This window comes from Caretta caretta, chromosome 10 (assembly GCF_965140235.1).
Source record: "Caretta caretta isolate rCarCar2 chromosome 10, rCarCar1.hap1, whole genome shotgun sequence".
Classification (NCBI taxonomy): domain Eukaryota; kingdom Metazoa; phylum Chordata; order Testudines; family Cheloniidae; genus Caretta; species Caretta caretta.
In genome coordinates, this window is record NC_134215.1 from 75,686,185 (window position 1) to 75,704,493 (window position 18,309).

Consider the following 18,309-nt stretch of genomic DNA (forward strand, 5'->3'; position numbering starts at 1 on the left):
ATGCCAAAACATTTGTCAAAATCTCCCAGGGCAGTGCCGTGTGAAACTTAAAGAGCTGAGGCAAGCCTACCAGAAAACCAGAGAGGCGAACAGTCGCTCCGGGTCAGAGCCCCAAACATGTGGCTTCTATGATGAGCTGCATGCCATTTTAGGGGGTTCAGCCACCACTACCCCAACCGTGTTGTTTGACTCCTTCAATGGAGATGGAGGCAACACGGAAGCCAGTTTTGGGGACGAGGAAGATGATGATGATGAGGTTGTAGATAGCTCACAGCAAGCAAGCGGAGAAACCGGTTTTCCCGACAGCCAGGAACTGTTTCTCACCCTGGACCTGGAGCCAGTACCCCCCAAACCCATCCAAGGCTGCCTCCCGGACCCGCCAGGCAGAGAAGGGACCTCTGGTGAGTGTACCTTTTAAAATACTATACATGGTTTAAAAGCAAGCATGTTTAATGATTAATTTGCCCTGGCATTCGTGGCTCTCCTGAATATACTCCCAAAGCCTTTGCAAAAGGTTTCTGGGGAGGGCAGCCTTATTCCGTCCACCATGGTAGGACACTTAACCACTCCAGGCCAGTAGCACGTACTCTGGAATCATTGTAGAACAAAGCATTGCAGTGTATGTTTGCTGGCGTTCAAGCAACATCCGTTCTTTATCTCTCTGTGTTATCCTCAGGAGAGTGATATCATTCATGGTCACCTGGTTGAAATCGGGTGCTTTTCTTAAGGGGACATTCAGAGGTGCCCGTTCCTGCTGGGCTGTTTGCCTGTGACTGAACAGAAATGTTCCCCGCTGTTAGCCACAGGGAGGGGGAGGGGGGAGGGGCTAGCCACGCGCTGGGGGGAGGCAAAATGCCACCTTGGAACGAAAGCACATGTGCTATGTACGTAATGTTAACAGCAAGGTTTACCGTGAAAGAGTGTACCCATTGTTCTATAAAATGTGTCTTTTTATATACCACTGTCCCTTTTTTTAACTCCACCAGCTGCATGTGTTTCAAGGATCACAGGATCTTCTCCTTCCCAGAGGCTAGCAAAGATTAGAAGGTGAAAAAAACGCACTCGCGATGAAATGTTCTCTGAGCTCATGCTGTCCTCCCACACTAACAGAGCATAGATGAACACGTGGAGGCAGACAATGTCAGACAGCGGGAAAGCACAAAATGACCGGGAGGAGAGGTGGTGGGCTGAAGAGAGTACGTGGCGGGCTGAAGAGAGGGCTGAAGCTGAAAGGTGGCGGCAGCGTGATAAGAGGAGGCAGGACTCAATGCTGAGGCTGCTGTAGGATCAAACTAATATGCTCCAGTGTATGGTTGAGCTGCAGGAAAGGCAGCAGGAGCACAGACCGCCACTACAGCCCCTGTGTAACCAACCACCCTCCTCCCTAAGTTCCATAGCCTCCTCACCCATATGCCCAAGAACACGGTGTGGGGGCCTCCGGCCACCCAGCCACTCCAACCCAGAGGATTGCCCAAGCAACAGAAGGCTGGCATTCAATAAGTTTTAAAGTTTTAAACTTTGAAAGTTCTGTGTGGCCTTGTCCTTCCCTCCTCCATCACTCCTCCTGGTACTTCTCTCCTCCACCACCCGTCCTGGGCTACCTTGGTAGTTATCCCCCTATTTGTGTGATGAATTAATAAAGAATGCATGAATGTGAAGCAACAATGACTTTATTTCCTCTGCAAGTGGTGATCAAAGGGAGGAGGGGAGGGTGGTTAGCTTACACGGAAGTAGAGTGAACCAAGGGGTGGGGGGTTTCATCAAGGAGAAACAAACAGAACTTTCACACCATAGCCTGGCCAGTCATGAAACTGGTTTTCAAAGCTTCTCTGATGCGCACCGCGCCCTCCTGTGCTCTTCTAACCGCCCTGGTGTCTGGTTGTGCGTAACCAGCAGCCAGGCAATTTGCTTCAACCTCCCATCCCGCCAGAAACGTCTCCCCCTTACTCTCACAGATATTGTGGAGTGCACAGCAAGCAGTAATAACAGTGGGAATATTGGTTTTGCTGAGGTCTAACCGAGTCAGTAAACTGCGCCAGCGTGCTTTTAAATGTCCAAATGTACATTCTACCACCATTCTGCACTTGCTCAGCCTGTAGTTGAACAGCTCCTGACTACTGTCCAGGCTACCTGTGTATGGCTTCATGAGCCATGGCATTAAGGGGTAGCCTGGGTCCCCAAGGATAACTATAGGCATTTCAACATCCCCAACAGTTATTTTCTGGTCTGGGAATAAAGTCCCTGCCTGCAGCTTTTGAAACAGACCAGAGTTCCTGAAGATGTGAGCATCATGTACCTTTCCTGGCCATACCATGTTGATGTTGGTGAAACGTCCCTTGTGATACACCAGTGTTTGCAGCACTATTGAAAAGTACCCCTTGCGGTTCATGTACTCGCCGGCTTGGTGCTCCGGTGCCAAGATAGGGATATCTGTTCCGTCTATGGCCCCACCACAGTTAGGGAATCCCATTGCAGCAAAGCCATCCACTAGGACCTGCACATTTCCCAGGGTCACTACCCTTGATATCAGCAGATCTTTGATTGCGTTGGCTACTTGCATCACAGCAGCCCCCACGGTAGATTTGCCCACTCCAAATTGATTCCCGACTGACCGGTAGCTGTCTGGCATTGCAAGCTTCCACAGGGCTATTGCCACTCACTTCTCAACTGTGAGGGCTGCTCTCATCTTGGTATTCTTGTGCCTCAGGGCAGGGGAAAGCAAGTCACAAAGTTCCATGACAGGGCCCTTACACATGCGAAAGTTTTGCAGCCACTGGGAATCGTCCCAGACCTGCAACACTATGCAGTCCCACCAGTCTGTGCTTGTTTCCCAAGCCCAGAATCGGTGTTCCACCACATGAACCTGCCCCATTAGCACCATGATGCCCACATTGCCAGGGCCCGTGCTTTAAGAGAAGTCTGTGTCCATGTCCTCATCACTCTCGTCACCGTGCTGACATTGCCTACTCGCCCGGTTTCGTTTTGCCAGGTTCTGGTGCTGCATATACTGCTGGATAATGTGTATGGTGTTTAATGTGCTCCTAATTGCCAAAGTGATCTGAGCGGGCTCCATGCTTGCCGTGGTATGGCGTCTGCACAGAAAAAAGGCATGGAACGATTGTCTGCCATTGCCCTGACAGAGGGAGGGGCGACTGATGACATGGCTTACAGGGTTGTCTTACAGGGAATTAAAATCAACAAAGGGGGTGGGCTTTGTGAGAAACTGAATGGCCCCCTCAAGGATAGAACTCAAAACCGCAAGGATAGAATTCAAAACTGGGTTTAGCAGGCCATTGATTTCACGGAGGGAGGGAGGAGAAAATGAATACAAAACAAATCTGGTCTATTTCTTGTTTTAAGCCACTTCATCTATCTTTATACATCTTGCTGGCAGCAGACTGTGCAGTACGACCACTAGCAATCATCATCTCCTGGGTGCTCGGCAGAAGACGGTGCAGTATGACTACTGGCCAGCAGAAGATGATGCAAAAGACAGTGCACTGCCGCTAGGACTCAATCGCCATGAGACAAAACTTAAAAGGGAAATGAGCTGGCTGAGTCATTCCCATGTTTGCCCAGGCGCCCCGACCTCATCGAGGTAGGTTAAAAGAGCACCCAGGACTACGTCGACGATGGCTACCAGTCATACTGTACTGTCTGCTCCCAAAAGGCAATAAACTGTTGCTGTGCAGCAATGCAGTACCGCGTCTGCCAGCACCCAGGAGACATACGGTGACTGTTAGCTGAGCGGGCTCCATGCTTGCCGTGGTATGGCGTCTGCACAGGTAACTCAAGAAAAAAGGCGCAAAACGATTGTCTGTCCTTGCTTTCACGGAAGGAGGGAGGGACGGGTGGCCTGACGATATGTACCCAGAACCACCCGCGACAATGTTTTAGCCCCATCAGGCACTGGGATTTCTACCCAGAATTCAAATGGGTGGCGGAGACTGCAGGAACTGTGGGATAGCTACCCACAGTGCAACGCTCTGGAAGTCGACAGTTGCCTCGGTACTGTGGACACACTCCGCCGACTACATGCACTTAGAGCATTTGTGTGGGGACACACACAGTCGACTGTATAAAAACGCTTTCTACAAAACCGACTTCTATAAATTCGACCTAATTTCATAGTGTAGACATACCCTTATTTATACGTGCAGCCTTTACTCACACCAGTTGCCCCATTGAAATCAGTGGGACAACTGGTTGGGGGATGGGCTGACAGAATCGGTCCTCTGAAACAGTTTATGTCTAATTCCAGAGTAAATCGAGCCCTTTGCTACACCACAGCTAAGTGATTGTGGTAATAAAGGCTGTGCCTGCCTTTCCCCCTGAATTACCAGGACACTCTCTGGCCTGCCAAAAGGCACATACAAGGGCAAATTAATGAGATGGAGAAGATAGGAAAGTGCCTAAGGGTCCAGTCAGAAAAGAAAAGAGAGGTCTGTGCAATCCCCAGTGAAAGGACCCAGCAGGATGCAGCGACTGAAGGTATTGGCCACAGCACTGATATTTAAAGTCAAATTGCTCTCATTCACCAGGAGCAAAGAAAAAAATAAAATTAAAAAAAAAAGCATCTTCTTTTTATTCTCTTAGTTCTTATCGACAAAGTAAAGTTCTGAATGGTGAAGGGGGGAACTGTGGTCTGGTGTTTCCATACGATCCTTGCAGCACAGTCTGCTGCTGTGTATAGCGGGGTAATGATCCCTCCTCAAAAGAGCGATCGCCGCCCTTCTAATAAAACAGTGACACTGCTACCTGAAATATTTTGATATTGTGCTTTTCCTGCATTTTGTTTCTTGTGCGCACCTGGGATAGATTTTTTTTGTGGGTTTAAAGGCGAGAATGTTTAGCGAGGGGTATGGGGCAATTCGGGAAGGAGAACAATCTCTGTTCACTATATCAGGAACCACACATCCCTCTCTTGTGCAGAATAAAACAACACCTGGAGATAAATTGTAATACTGGGGTAGGGGCTGATTTCTGCTCTGAGCTCTAGAAATGAGTTATAGTCATACATGTAAAAGCTTATTGTAATAACCTGGAAAGTATCTCATGAGGAGCACCACCACCCTCTAATGGATAGTATCGGAACTGCCAAAGTGTGTGTCATAGCTCTGTATTGCTGTCAGCTAATGGAGATTCTCCTTTCGTGTAAGGCTTTTGGAGTGAGAGGATCTGAGTTCTCTTCCTCTGTCAGTGTAGTTCTGAATAGCTGCGCAGTGGCAAGCTAAGGACTTTTGTAATATCCAGTATGTTCTGCCAGAGAACAAATCTCCAGATATTTGGAGTGATCTGTGTTTAAGCTGTAACACTGACAATAAGCATCTCTTTTCTAATTGGTTTGCACATTACAAGGCATGGCCACTACTGAATCACACTTATTAGTGGCTTTTACTAAAGTGCTTCTGACCATCTCTCATGGATGGGAGCAGAGGGCTTTAAATCAAAAAACTTAACTTTGAACCGTGGTTGAGCTGACCTTTAAGCAAGTTCATTCTGATCAAAGAGCAGAGACATAGCAGGGTCCATGTGGATTTTAAGGCTGAATGATCCAATTCAGACTAAACAAGAACTGTCCCAAACCTCCATCTATAGCTTTTCCAAAGTTTGAAAAAGTTCATGTAACTCCCGTCTTCTCCCGCCCCACACCGTAACGCTGCATTTTTGGGGAAAGTTCCACTGCAGAGCCTTCTAATTCAACATTTCCAACCATGGTAGAATCTGAAACCTGATCTCATAAAATTTGCCAAAAATTTCCAGATGAGTTTGGATACACACAGAATCAGCGTCAGTGAGGCCGGCAGGCTGGCTCGCATGTCAGGATGCTTTTCTATAAGCATAAGTGGATACACCAGAGTATAATCCAAGTAAGGTGATTTTAAGATATGATCTCTCCTGAACCCCCTTAGGATTCTCAGGTTGCCAGTGAGATACAAAATGGATGTCTAGCCCTGGTTGCTCTTGAGATATATGGGAGGTCGTCAAATCTGGCAAAAAACAAAAACAGGCTCTCACAAGCCATTTAGCAGACAGGCCAGGATGCCGTCAGCATCCCAAGCAGCCTGAGCCAATCTGCCTCTGTTTAGGATAAGCACTGAAACTGAACCTCTGCAAACCCGTCAGCCTTTGCCTGTCCGCAACGTGTATATAGTAAAAAGTCAGAGCTCTGGATCAGCTAACGGGATTATTCATCGACAAAGGAATGATCCAGGGCCCAGTCCTGTCGCCCTTTGAAGTTAACAGTAAAACTCCCGTTGATATCAGGGACATCAGGATCGGGCCCCAATTCCTTGTACGTTTGGAAGCCTCTGAGGAATGTAAATGGAAGCTGGAGGGAGTGAGGAGGGGGTGGAAATGCTCCCATTTTTGTTTTTAACAGGACAAGTTTCAGTCCTAAAGGAAACCTCGGCAAAGTGGCAAGATTTTGTCCCCAGCTATAATGCCACTGGGCTTTGGAGTGACCTGCGGGATACAGTGACACTGTGTGGTTTGAATTTTTACATACAGCTGCATAAAGCAATTCTCATGTAAATTTTGGAAATAAATACGCCTGCTGTTGGTCTGCTGCATGGACACATATGCTCAAACCATTAGGCTTGACAGGAGATTAGAATTAACCCTCACTTTCTCGCTCCCTGTCTCCCTCTCTCTCTCTCTCTCAACACACAGCTTTTACAAGAGACTAAACCACCTCTGTATTTTAATGAGTGGCAGAAGAGTTAAAGCCACGAGAAGCAGCGGGGGGGGGAAGCTGTATTGTTGCATCTTCCCCCATCCTCTTGCCCTTGATATGAAGCTGGATGAATTTAGAATATGATGCAAGTCCATTACGGTTCAGTACCCAGGTAGATACGTCCGAGTCAGCACACTTCTCCCCACAACCCCAAATCTTCCAACAGCTGAAAGCACCCTCAATTCCCATTGGCTTCAGTGGAGCTCGGCAACTTGCAGAATCAGGCCCTGTGTGTTTGTTCAGCACTGGATATCTCAATTACCGCCTAGCAGTGAGGAAACCTTTAAGAGCCAAAGAAGCCAGAAGGTCCTCCTTACTAGGCACACATTGTTGGGACCCACCCAGAAGCATCTGAAAGGTTTTAACAGCCAGACATTGCTGGCTTCCCAACAAGAGGAGTTACGAAGCAGGCACTGGCCATCCGGCATCAGCCTATCTGGACTTGACATCTACATGGGTTCTCTTTCCAACTGATGCACACGTCTCTAGCATGTTCTTTTAAGGCAAGAACCAAACAAAGCAGAAAAAAGAAAATGCGGGGGGTGGGGGGGGAATAAAAAGGTAGGGGAACCTGCACAGGGTTGTTTGTTTATGCGAACTTTAAATAATTCATTTTTATCCCTATTGAGCTCATCAGAGCGTGACAAAAATAAACGTGTCTTCTTGGCCTATTGTTTGGAGCCGAGGATTGTCAAGCGAGAGGGAAATATTACAGCGACGGAGGGAGATACACGCAAGAGTGTGACCTTTAACTGCAGTACCTATAACCAGTCTCATCAAATTAAAGCACTGTATATTTTCCTTAATAATCTCTGATTAGGCTTGGGGTATGAGCGGACACGAACGCCCGCCATTGCTATGCAGCGGGATGCCTGTTTAGTACCAGCCAAGCATTTGGGAATAAGTGAGCAAAATGCTTTAATTTGATAGGGTTAGAATCCTGCAGGCTCCAAGGTGAAAGGTCACCAACAGCTCCGCTCGCACTGAATATGCAGAAATAAAAAACTAAATTGCTTACATCTGCTGCAGGCAGGAGGGGAAATGATCTGATTGGACAGTCCAAGGGCTCTCCATCTCTTTTGGGTTAGAGAGGAGATTTCGGAGCATCAAAAGCTCGTAATTGGAGTAATTCTGAATTAATGGATACATACACATACAAACATTTTGAAGCAGCTGGCTGCAGAATGCTACATGTTTAGGAATGCTTAGGGATTGCAAAGACACCGTTTAAAAAATTGTCCTTTATATCTAAAGAACTGTCAAGACGAGATTTGAATTTCATGACATGTAGGAAGGTTCAGTAACCCAAAATCCTGCCGGTCTGTCAGATAAATGTGTTGTATGCAGTGTTGTTGGAGCTGTGTTACTCCCAGGACATTAGGCAGACTAGGTGGGTGAGGTAATATCCTTTATTGGACCAACTTCTGTTTGGTAAGAGATGTGAGCTTCGACCTTACACAGAGCTCTTTGTAAGCACGAAAGCTTGTCTCTCACCAGGTAAATTTGTATCTGTCTCAACCTATATCTGTTTGTTCACTGTACAGTTATTCTATCTATCTATCTACTTGCTGTATGTCTGTGTGTTCTTTCATGACTCAGAAGGGGCTTTGCTGTATAAGGCCCAAAGGAGTTGCATATAAAGATGTTGCATAGAATTCTAGGCTTTAGCCTGGCCATCTGATACTGTATTTAATCTACGTATTTGATCAATAAAAGTCAAAGACAAGGCTCAAGGTCTTTTTGGCACGAGGCATTCAACCTCATGTTGGGTGTCAGAGGTTGTCTGCAGTGTCACCTTAATGGTGTCACATTAATGAGTAACCTATTTTCCTAGGCTTTGTGGTCATGATCGGGAGCAGTTTTGTCTTTGTTTTTATTGGGTTTAGGGATTTTGGAGGGGGAGGGGGGTGCAGAAGAGGACAACCCTATCTTAGAGATGTAAATATTAAATCACATCCTTTCTGACAACCCCCCCCACCCCATAGAGGGTTCCTCACACAGAGAGATAACCATGATACTGCTAACTGACAAGAGCAGCGTCCCAAGGGTAAAGAAATTACTGAAACCAAACTGACCAGGGGAGCACGTCCTGCAAGGCAAATTTTCAAGAGTGATTTCTCAGCTGGCTGTTGATTTGGAAAGACAGGCACATCAAATCGTGGACCAAAGGGCCAGAATCCAGGTTTCGGACCACTTCTGGAGAGATTTATTATGTAGGTAAAGATGTAAGTTCCTCTGATATTTTACTTGGAGCCAGGGCTTCTCTGATCTCACTCTCATGTACAAACTTGAACAGTTTGTTCTTTTATGGCTGCCTAAGGCTGTGCAGCATCGTTTCAATGGCCTTTTGTCTTGTGACAAGTATTGCATGCCTATAATGTACTAAACATGCTAAAAATCCATGTAATTAATTCCCCAACATAACAAATATAGAATGATTATCATGTAGCAGATAAACAGAGTTTATTATCTTTTCTCCCTGGCCTGCACCTCTTCAGTTCTCTTTCCCTCTGCTGGTAATCAGTGCATGCATTGTTTAATCCTCTCACGTGTGTGGTAGGGAGAACATTGTTCAAAAGGGAGGATGAGGTTAGGGCACAGGACTAGGCTGGGCTGTGTCACAGACTTCCTGTGTGACCATGGGCAAGTCAGCTAGGCCAAAATTTTCAAGCTTGGGTGATCCAAGTTAGGCACTTAAATATGTCTGTCGATGCACCTCATTTCCGGAGATGCTATAGCACTCATAATGGGAGCTGCAAGCAGGGGTACTGGATCAATTTGTATAGTGGGGGATGCTGAGAGCCACTGAACCAAACTGTAAACCCTGTATCTGATAGAAACCACTTCAAGCCAGGGTGTGCGGCAGGACCCCCCAACACTCCTAGTTTCAGCACCTCTGGCTGCAAGGGCTCAGCACCTTTGAAAATCGGGTGCCTGTTTCAATTGAACATCGCACACCCACGTGTGAAAATGTTGGCACCAACCTACCTGTGCCTCAGTTTCCCTATTTGTAAAAAGGAGAATGACAGTCTTATTTAACCTACCACATGGAAGAGTTTTGAGGTGAAACCCATTCACGTTTTAAAGTGCCTCCACCTCATAGGGAAGGGGTACTACAGAAGTGCCTCGTATTATTAATATTGTGATTAAGTTGCATTTCTCACATTACCCAGCAGAACGAGAGATGTGAAATTCATCCTGGATGGATCCTGCACATTTGAAGTACAATGATGCTTTTACCATCTGAGCTGGTTGACACTCAATGTGGGGAGAAAGCTGGATTGCTTTTACGGGTTTTACTTGAGAGGCTGCTTTATGGAGGCAAACTATTTTCTGTTTAAGGTACTGTCTCTCTTGCCTCGCTCAGCTCTGGTCTCTGTCACAGAGCAACCTCTTTTGTCCACCTAGCCATGCCTGCCATCATCTATTCAAAGGTATTTGTCAACAATTATATGTCTATTAAGGACAAGTCAATCAGTCCATGTGCAAATAGCCAGACCTCCAGGGGCTGCCTATTGATAGGGACTTGTCAATAGCCAATCCAGCCCTTTTTCAACCAAACAAGAAATTAAACATTCACCAAAATCATTGCTAGCCCAATTCCCTCAGGCCAGTCTTTACTTTCAGAATATTGGCCTGTTCTTTTTCTTGGCTAATATTGGTTTTGAATAAACAAAAGAAACACAGAAAGAGAGAGTGCAAGACTAGCTGCTTGTTAAAGCACCATTTTAACTGTAATTAAGAATATTACCAAACGGGTGTGCATGTCGGTGGTTGCAATTAATCCTGAAGGCAGTAAAACTAGAAGGGAATTAATAACAGAAACTTTAAATTAGCTCAATGTAATTAATATCTCCAGTATATAAATATCCATTATTCCACCAACACACATTTCAGACTTATTTACCTAAATTAAGCTGGGAAAGGTAGCAATATTATGCAATATTTCCATGCATATTCAATTTCTAAATTCAACAGTTGATTTTATAATTATTATTGCAAATGACTCATCGTCTCCAGCACACGAGAGAATGAGAGAGACAGAGACTGAGCGTGCTGGATGCATGTTTTAAACAAAAGCCTCTAGCAAAAGCCACAACATGAAAAAAAGACACTACACAGGGCCGTCTCCTTTGAACTGGCAGCACCCCTGTATCACAGCATACATTGGTGTTGCACAACAAACGACAGCATCAAACAGTTTTGCACAAAGACCTGAAATGACCACAAATATTTAAAGCAGAAGTGATATCTGATCTACCCTTTTTAGGAATATCACAGCTGGCTTTGTTAAAAATTACAGAAGCAAACATTCTCTCCCTTAATGTTCTGTTCCTCTTCATTTCTATCGTTCCCTCAGCAGAAATTCACTCAAAACCTGGCAATTGTTGCATAATATTCAAGCAGTATGTACAAAACCAGCAAGCTAATAAACACTATAATTCATCATTTTACTAATGACATTTTAAAAATATTTTTTCATGTCAGCGAAGGTTACACATTTTAATTCTGGGAGATTAATAAAACCCAATCTGAGATCTATTCTTTTCAAACTACACCAGCACCACTGTAGTTAATGGTTGTTAGTTGTAGGGGTTGTAATTTGGCCGCAAAACTTTGTTCATTGAAATAGACCATCTAAAGTCTTAGCCAGGGAAGACCTTTTTCACTTGCTGTTGCTGATTATTTGGTTGTTATTTTAGTTATTTATTTTGCAAACGAAATTAAAGACAAAATCCTACTTTTCCCATTTTCAGTCACAAAAAGTCTAACTGATTTCAGTGTTCTGCATGAAACTCCCTACTCCCCAATTTTTGAAAACAGCTTTTTTGAGTGGAGGGGTAATCTGATTTTTAGCAGGTGCAGAATGTGAATGAAAGCCTTTCAATTAGCTGCACTGGGAAACTGAACATTAAAGGCAAATGATTTATTTCATTTTAAATAGTAGCTGGTTTTGCACAGGAGATATATGTTTTCTACCTAACATGTCAGTACAGAGATGTAGCATGCATGAGCATCAGCTGTGTGACATGTCGCTGTCTTTATGGAAAAGGGGTCCCCAAGAGATCAATGACATCATAGACCAAGTCTATATAAAATAAATAAATAATCATTAGAGGGCTCTGGTTTACAAAATCCTATTAGGGGTATTTACAAAAGAACCTACAACAGCTTCTTCACAGTAACTGCAAATAATGGTGTCTTTTTTTAAACTACATTTGGGTCCAATCCTGCACCCATTGAACTCAATGGCAAAATTCCCAATGACTTCATAAAAAGCTGGAGCAGTTCCTGTATTCATAAATTTTAAAGCCAGGAGGGACTATTATGGTTATGCTATCCATCCTCTGTATAACACAGGCCAGAAAATTTCACCCACTAATTCCTGCATAACTTCTAGTTGGGCTAGAGCATGTGTTTTAAAAATATATTTTCTATATTTACATGATATCTGTATTGTTATGGAGTATCAGATCAATACATTTCTTTAAAACCTACAGGGAGGGTTTTATCTCCTCACCCCATTCTCCCAACCACCCCACGAATTGTGATTTAACTGCAAGAAAAGAAGAAAGAAAGAGAGATCTCACAAAGAACTTTTCAAGTCCCATTAAAAGTCTGGTTTAAATTGTCCAAAGTTTAGGGAATTCTGAGTTAAGCATGATGGCCCATCTATCCTATAGTCACCCCTCTGCACCTACATATTGCAGGGGTCTGCAAGGAGTGTGACCTAAACAGTGTGCAATGGCCTCTACAACCTGATTACAATGGGATGAGCTAAGTATGGAGTGTTTAGCATTTTCCTCTGAATTGGTCTGTTGTTGGTTCATGTTGAAACTTTCAACATTATTTTAACCCAGTTTGCTAGGAAGTTTCTTTCCCAGTATGACTCTCTGAAAAGCATTTTCCTTTTACATTTTTTTTTTGGCTCAGTAACAATTTTTTTCCAAATAATCCATATTCATTTAAAAAAATAATACACCAGAAAGCTTTACAGCTCCACAGACTAGGACATACTTCTGGATTGTCTCAAAAGAAGTGATTACGGCTATTGGGTTATCATTAACTATTTTCTCCATTACCTCTCCGCTGGAACTGAGTACTTGCTGCACTCAGAACTACAAGCTGTATTGAACTCTTCATGAACAACATTCTGCGAAATAATTTAAACACTTGGTGCTGAATAATACACAGTAATATAGATACGATAGGGTAGTTTTTCAGCTGCAGACATTACTTGCATCAGTCTGCATGTATATATACTTCAGTGGGTTGGGGAGTAGTGTTGGATGCCTTTGTATGACAAACGCGTACAACACAGTGTGTGTACGCACAATTTACCCTCCACACCACCAAAAAATACCATATGACCTTCTATGCAAAATATGAGTACATCCAGATCACTAACACTAGTAAATAAAGGTATCTATAGACTAAATAATGTAGCCCCTTGCAACGTTATTTTTCATGTTTGTTTAACAATACTCTTCTATCAAACTAACGTGTCTATACAATCAATTTTTTTTAATTTTAAACAGTAGGTTAAAATAAAATGGGGGAGGGGAGACTCAGAAAGAAACCTCCCGTAAACCACGCAATTTCACCCCTTCGGCTGGTACAATTAGATGGCTAAAAACTAAAGGGAATCTGTGTATACCTCTAGCAGTTCCCTCTTCACTGAATGGAGAAACACACTCTGTCCAGAGAGGCTGGAAAAAGGTAATACGTTCTTGCTGTGGTTTTAAACTCTGTACGGGCAATATCTGCTTCTCTCTGATGAGTTACAGAGCTGCTTCTTCCTGAAAAGAATTGCTAGACCTCTGCCCTAAAGTTGCAGCATAAACCGTGACATGTCTTGCATGACACAGCTTTCCAGCCTGCAGAGGACATGCACAGCATGTATTACTAGTGCTGAAGTTTCATCTTACTCTAAGATCAAGTTCAATTAAAATAGATTTGCAGAAAGCACAAACTAGTCACACATTTGTGTGTGCGTGTGTGTGTGTGTGTGAAGTGGGGGGGGAAACTGATAATATTTCACAACCAGTATATTATAGTTACCATGGTTATATCCTGTTGTATGCATGTATGCATCTGTACAAATGTATATACACACACAATAGAAATCGCTATATACTGTATAATACATATACCTATAAATACAGTCACACGTATACTGGATGGTATGTGGCGTAGAGTACTCAGGAATATTTCCTATTGTTTAGTCCCATGGCTAAAAATATTCTTTTTAAGCCTGTCTAGTCCTTCACATGTGTTCCAGTTTATCCTCCTCTTTTTAATGGTATGTAACTCTGTTCTTTAGGACAGGGTGCATGATCTCTTCTGCCCAGTTCCCAAAGGAAAGGGAGAGAAAAAGAATCTGATATAGATTAAAAAAAACCCTCTTGAGCTAAATATTTTCTGACAAAAATCCCATAGAAATACTCTTGAAACTTACTTTGATCCAGTGGGCATTTCGAAGAAACAAAACAAACAAGCAAACAATAGAAAATGCCTCAAAGCTTTTGTTCTTTCCTGGGTTTGCCAGTTTACCCTGTCTTCAGTTAGGGCCCAATCCTATGTCCACAGACATCAATGAAAAGACTCCCATGGATTTCAATGGGCTTTGGAGCAGGGCTGTAGTTTGTACTCTCTTAGAAGGAGGGACAATCTTTATATTTGTTTTGTGCAGCGCAGAGCACATTATGCCTAAGAAATAGTAAATAACAACAATATTAACTGTCCACTAAATGCATAAATATTTAAGTGTCATAAATAAGTAGGTAACTTGATTTGTAAATAAACTAAATTTTAGGAATATTTCATAAACATTCTGTGCTAAGCTGGTGCCTGAGGTAATATAGATTTTCATCCATATTCATATCTACACAGTTAGGAATTCCCTTGAGTTTCTGAGGTTTTCTAGCAATCGGATTCTTTCATGTTCCTCTCTGGGATATAATTTTCAAAAAATAAAAACCTAGTCGAGAAGCAGAGCTGTAATTCAATCGTACAATTTGTGAAGAAAGTGAATTATTTTATTACCTTTGCTAAACATGAAAATATTCTCCCCGATTTCTTTAACCAGGGTCTATTCCCTCAACAATGGATTCCAGACTGCACCTTCAAATAATAATTAGAAAGGAATCAGCTACTTCCATGCTCTTCAAACAGGGAAACCGCAGAAAAAAGGACTAGCTCAGTGGTAATTTATGTAGTACCCTAGCGCCATCTACTGACTATTGCTGAAATCCTTCCATTTAAAGGGACAAGCTTAATTTAATTATAGTATGCCATAAACACAAAAGCACACAACTGTAATCTACAGGCTCAGTTCTAGAGCTCTGACGGCTTGGGAAAAATTGACTGACTATCGAGCACTCACGCTCTCTTGCGCTCTCAAAAAAACCAAACCAAACAAAAACACTTCTCCAAGCTTGAAATCCGAGTTGAACTCAGCAAAGAGGAATAGCCAAGCAATAAAACTGATGGGGCCCAATCCTACAGACCATTACTCTTTACCCTTAATCCCATTGCTTTGAGCGGGAAAAGACTATTTGAGCGTATACAGCTCTCTAGGATTGAGATTGTGCACTTTAATATTCTATGAGCATCTGTCTGTCTCCCCATCACCACCACCCTTGTTTGGTGCTCCTCATTTGTAAGAAACCCCACTGACTTTGCTGATTTGCACCAGCGTAGGTTTTGGCCCACTAAAGCTACTGCAAAATTCTTTGTAGCTTTTTAACCACAATTTAACACTCACACACCAGTGAGTTTGATTTTTTCCAAAGCACCTGGAAGGCCTGTTCATCTGATAGAACAAGGTCGGGCTTCTAGGAAGGGGGCATCTGGCGGTAATTTTCCCCCCTCTCCAGTCTACTGATAGATGGGGGGCATAGGGTCAGTCTAATAGCTTCAGTCTGTGCTGGGCCCCAAGCAATCTTTGGAAAAGCTGATGCCCTGCAACTGTGTTTTGAGAATCAATCAAACGGGCTCACTGCAACTCCATTTAGTTTCCACCAAGTGGAGATGGACCAGAACCACACCATGCCCATTCCCAAATGATGGTGAAGTTCAGATCTACATCCAGACCTCCAGCCTCCCCCTGGATCTGAATCCTCATGCAAGGAAGCCTGGATTATCATACAATGAAACTTGATTGTTTCCCGCTCAAGGAACATGATTTATGAACTCCTGGTTCCTTATCTATCAGCCATGTTTAGCCCCCTTTCGAGGCCCTTCATTTACAAAATAAAGTAGGCTCAGCAACTTTCAAAGCAGCCCCACCAGTTCATCCTACAAGCCTGGTTTTAGAAGGAGCAGAGCAGAGCAGGACTTGAGATCATCCAGAATTTCACAACTGGTTATGAAAAGAACATTGTCAGATGACAATCAGACATGGCATGAAGAGCCAGGCGTGGATGCAGATTAGCTTTAGGCCAAAGTCTAGGGTATGAGTTAGACAGTGAATCTGAGTTAAGATTTAGGTTCAGATTTGATGGCACCAATGCCTCAGACTGTTTTCATTTTTATTGGGCATAAGCAGATGACAGCTGCTATGGGTCCAGCTTGACCAGACCTTGTGTCCCTTTAGAGGTTTGTGGTTATTCAATTATGAGTTTGTGGAGTGCCCAATTTGAAAAATGAGGCAGATTGAAAAGCGACAAACCCATCTCCAGCGTGCCACATGTACATTTATTAACGGAGTCGGAGGAAAGAGAAAAGGGGAAGGTTGTTTGGAACAGAGCCTCTTGCAACACACGTTGGGCTAGGAAGAGCCTTACCCACAGTGTCAAAGCAGCTTCACACAAAGTTCCTACGGTTTAATCCCACTATTCAGGATCAAATGCCCAGGAACTGCCATAGCAACAGGATGGCACACATACAAATACAACTTTGTTACATTTTTCCGAACAAAGAGCAAAGAGAGCGAAGGATGGAAAGCTGCAGAGGGGGAGACAAAACTTTTCAAGGAGTGGTGGGAAAAGGCGGTGAAATACCTTGTTGCCTTCTCAACCTGTACATGAAGTGGGACACATGCTCCAGCGCTTTGGGCCAGATTCTGATCTGAGCTTTGCCAGTGTAAATCTGGAGTAACTCCCATGACTTTCGGGTAGAGCCTCGGGTCTGAGTTATGTTTGCTACAGGACCAGAGTGAGGGGTGGGAAAGGTGGATTTAAGCCACCTTGTTGCTTCCATGATCTTGGGGTCAGCTAAAGACTGTCCTACCCCCGGCTTAATTTAGAGCATGCTTAAGGATGCTCTGGTCTATGCCCAGTAGCCAGTTGCCTCAAGGGGCCATTTTGATAGTGAGAGATCCTAGGGTAGTAGGGATGCACTGGTTGTGCAACCATCCAGAAAGAGGGGGCATAGAAGCTGCTAAAACAGGTTTATCCCACAGGGAATTCCTCTAAACAAGTGGAGTCCAGTTAAACCAGCTTTAGAGAAACTTTGCTCCAGCGGAACAAAGAAGAGGATGTGGCTCTTTTGGCACTTAACACCTGCCTTGTTTACTTCACACTCTTGCTTTGCATCCAGAGATGGATCAGACCCAAAGTGTAGCCATCTCCAGGTGTGTTTGAAGGCTAATGGTTTTGGGGAGTTCCTTCTAAACCGCTGTGTACAGTATGGCTAAGCTGGGTTATACACTGGGAAGCAGTATTTCCTGGAGCAGAGTTGAAGCCTTGGTCAATGATGATTGACATTGTACAATATCACTCCAGGATGTCTGTTTCCAGGGACAACCATTTCCAGGTAGCTTCTCTAATGTGTAATGTGGTCCATAAAGGGCATCTGTGAGTAGCGGGGATGGCTCAGTCTCTGTCAGCCCAGCTCTGCTTTCAGACTTCACATATACCACGTTGTGTTGTACAGCACGATGATACCATGATTAGAGCTGGTTGGAAAACAAATCAAAACAGTTTTTTGTTGGAAAAAGGTTTTTCAATCAAACAGATTATTTTTTTCTTTTTACAAAAGTGTATAAATTTTGATGGCAGGAAAAAATTGTTGAAACTAATTTTTTTTTGTTTCAGAATTTTGAAATTGCAAAATGAGAAACTTCCATAACAGCATGTGTTTGAAATTTCTGTTTCATGGAAAATTTCAAAAATATTTATATTTTCATTCTGATTCAGAATGAAAACCAATTTTGAAATGTTGACATTTCCCACAAGATGGACATTCTGAGTATCAATCAGCTCTGATTATGATGCCTTATTATTTCCACAGACTGCACCCTTAGACTTGTAAGAGTACTCCTTGTGTGAAAAGTTCTTGGGTCGTTTTATTGTTAGTTGCTACAGTCCATAACTTAGAGAGAGAGACACACACACACACACACTGTGCTCTCTCTGGCCAATTTTACTATGGTTCTTTTTTGTTTTTGTTAATATAAAATAAAAGTTATTTTAAACATTGCTGGCCAGATTTTCCAAAGAACTGAGACCTTTTGAAAATCCAGCAATAGGAGTCACAGCAAGAACTGCTGGGACCGGAACATCTAGGCCAAAGAACAAAGCTAGGCCATCTAGGCCAAAGCCAAAGCATCTAGGCCATCTAGGTTAAAA

At 43.5% G+C, this 18,309-nt stretch overlaps 1 long non-coding RNA gene across 5 annotated transcripts in view; it reads right to left on the minus strand.

The window, feature by feature from the left end:
- The window catches only part of LOC142073504 (uncharacterized), a 52,870-nt gene extending 38,015 nt beyond the window's left edge, over positions 1-14,855 (minus strand). For 3 of the 5 annotated variants that reach the window (XR_012670388.1, XR_012670390.1, XR_012670391.1), the window contains exon 1: positions 13,395-13,497. This is a non-coding gene — a long non-coding RNA (uncharacterized LOC142073504). Of the gene's footprint in view, positions 1-13,394; positions 13,498-14,195; positions 14,284-14,782 lie in introns of those variants that run through there. The other 2 variants (XR_012670389.1, XR_012670392.1) reach the window with 2 other exon arrangements.
- Positions 14,856-18,309: the final 3,454 nt, after the last annotated feature.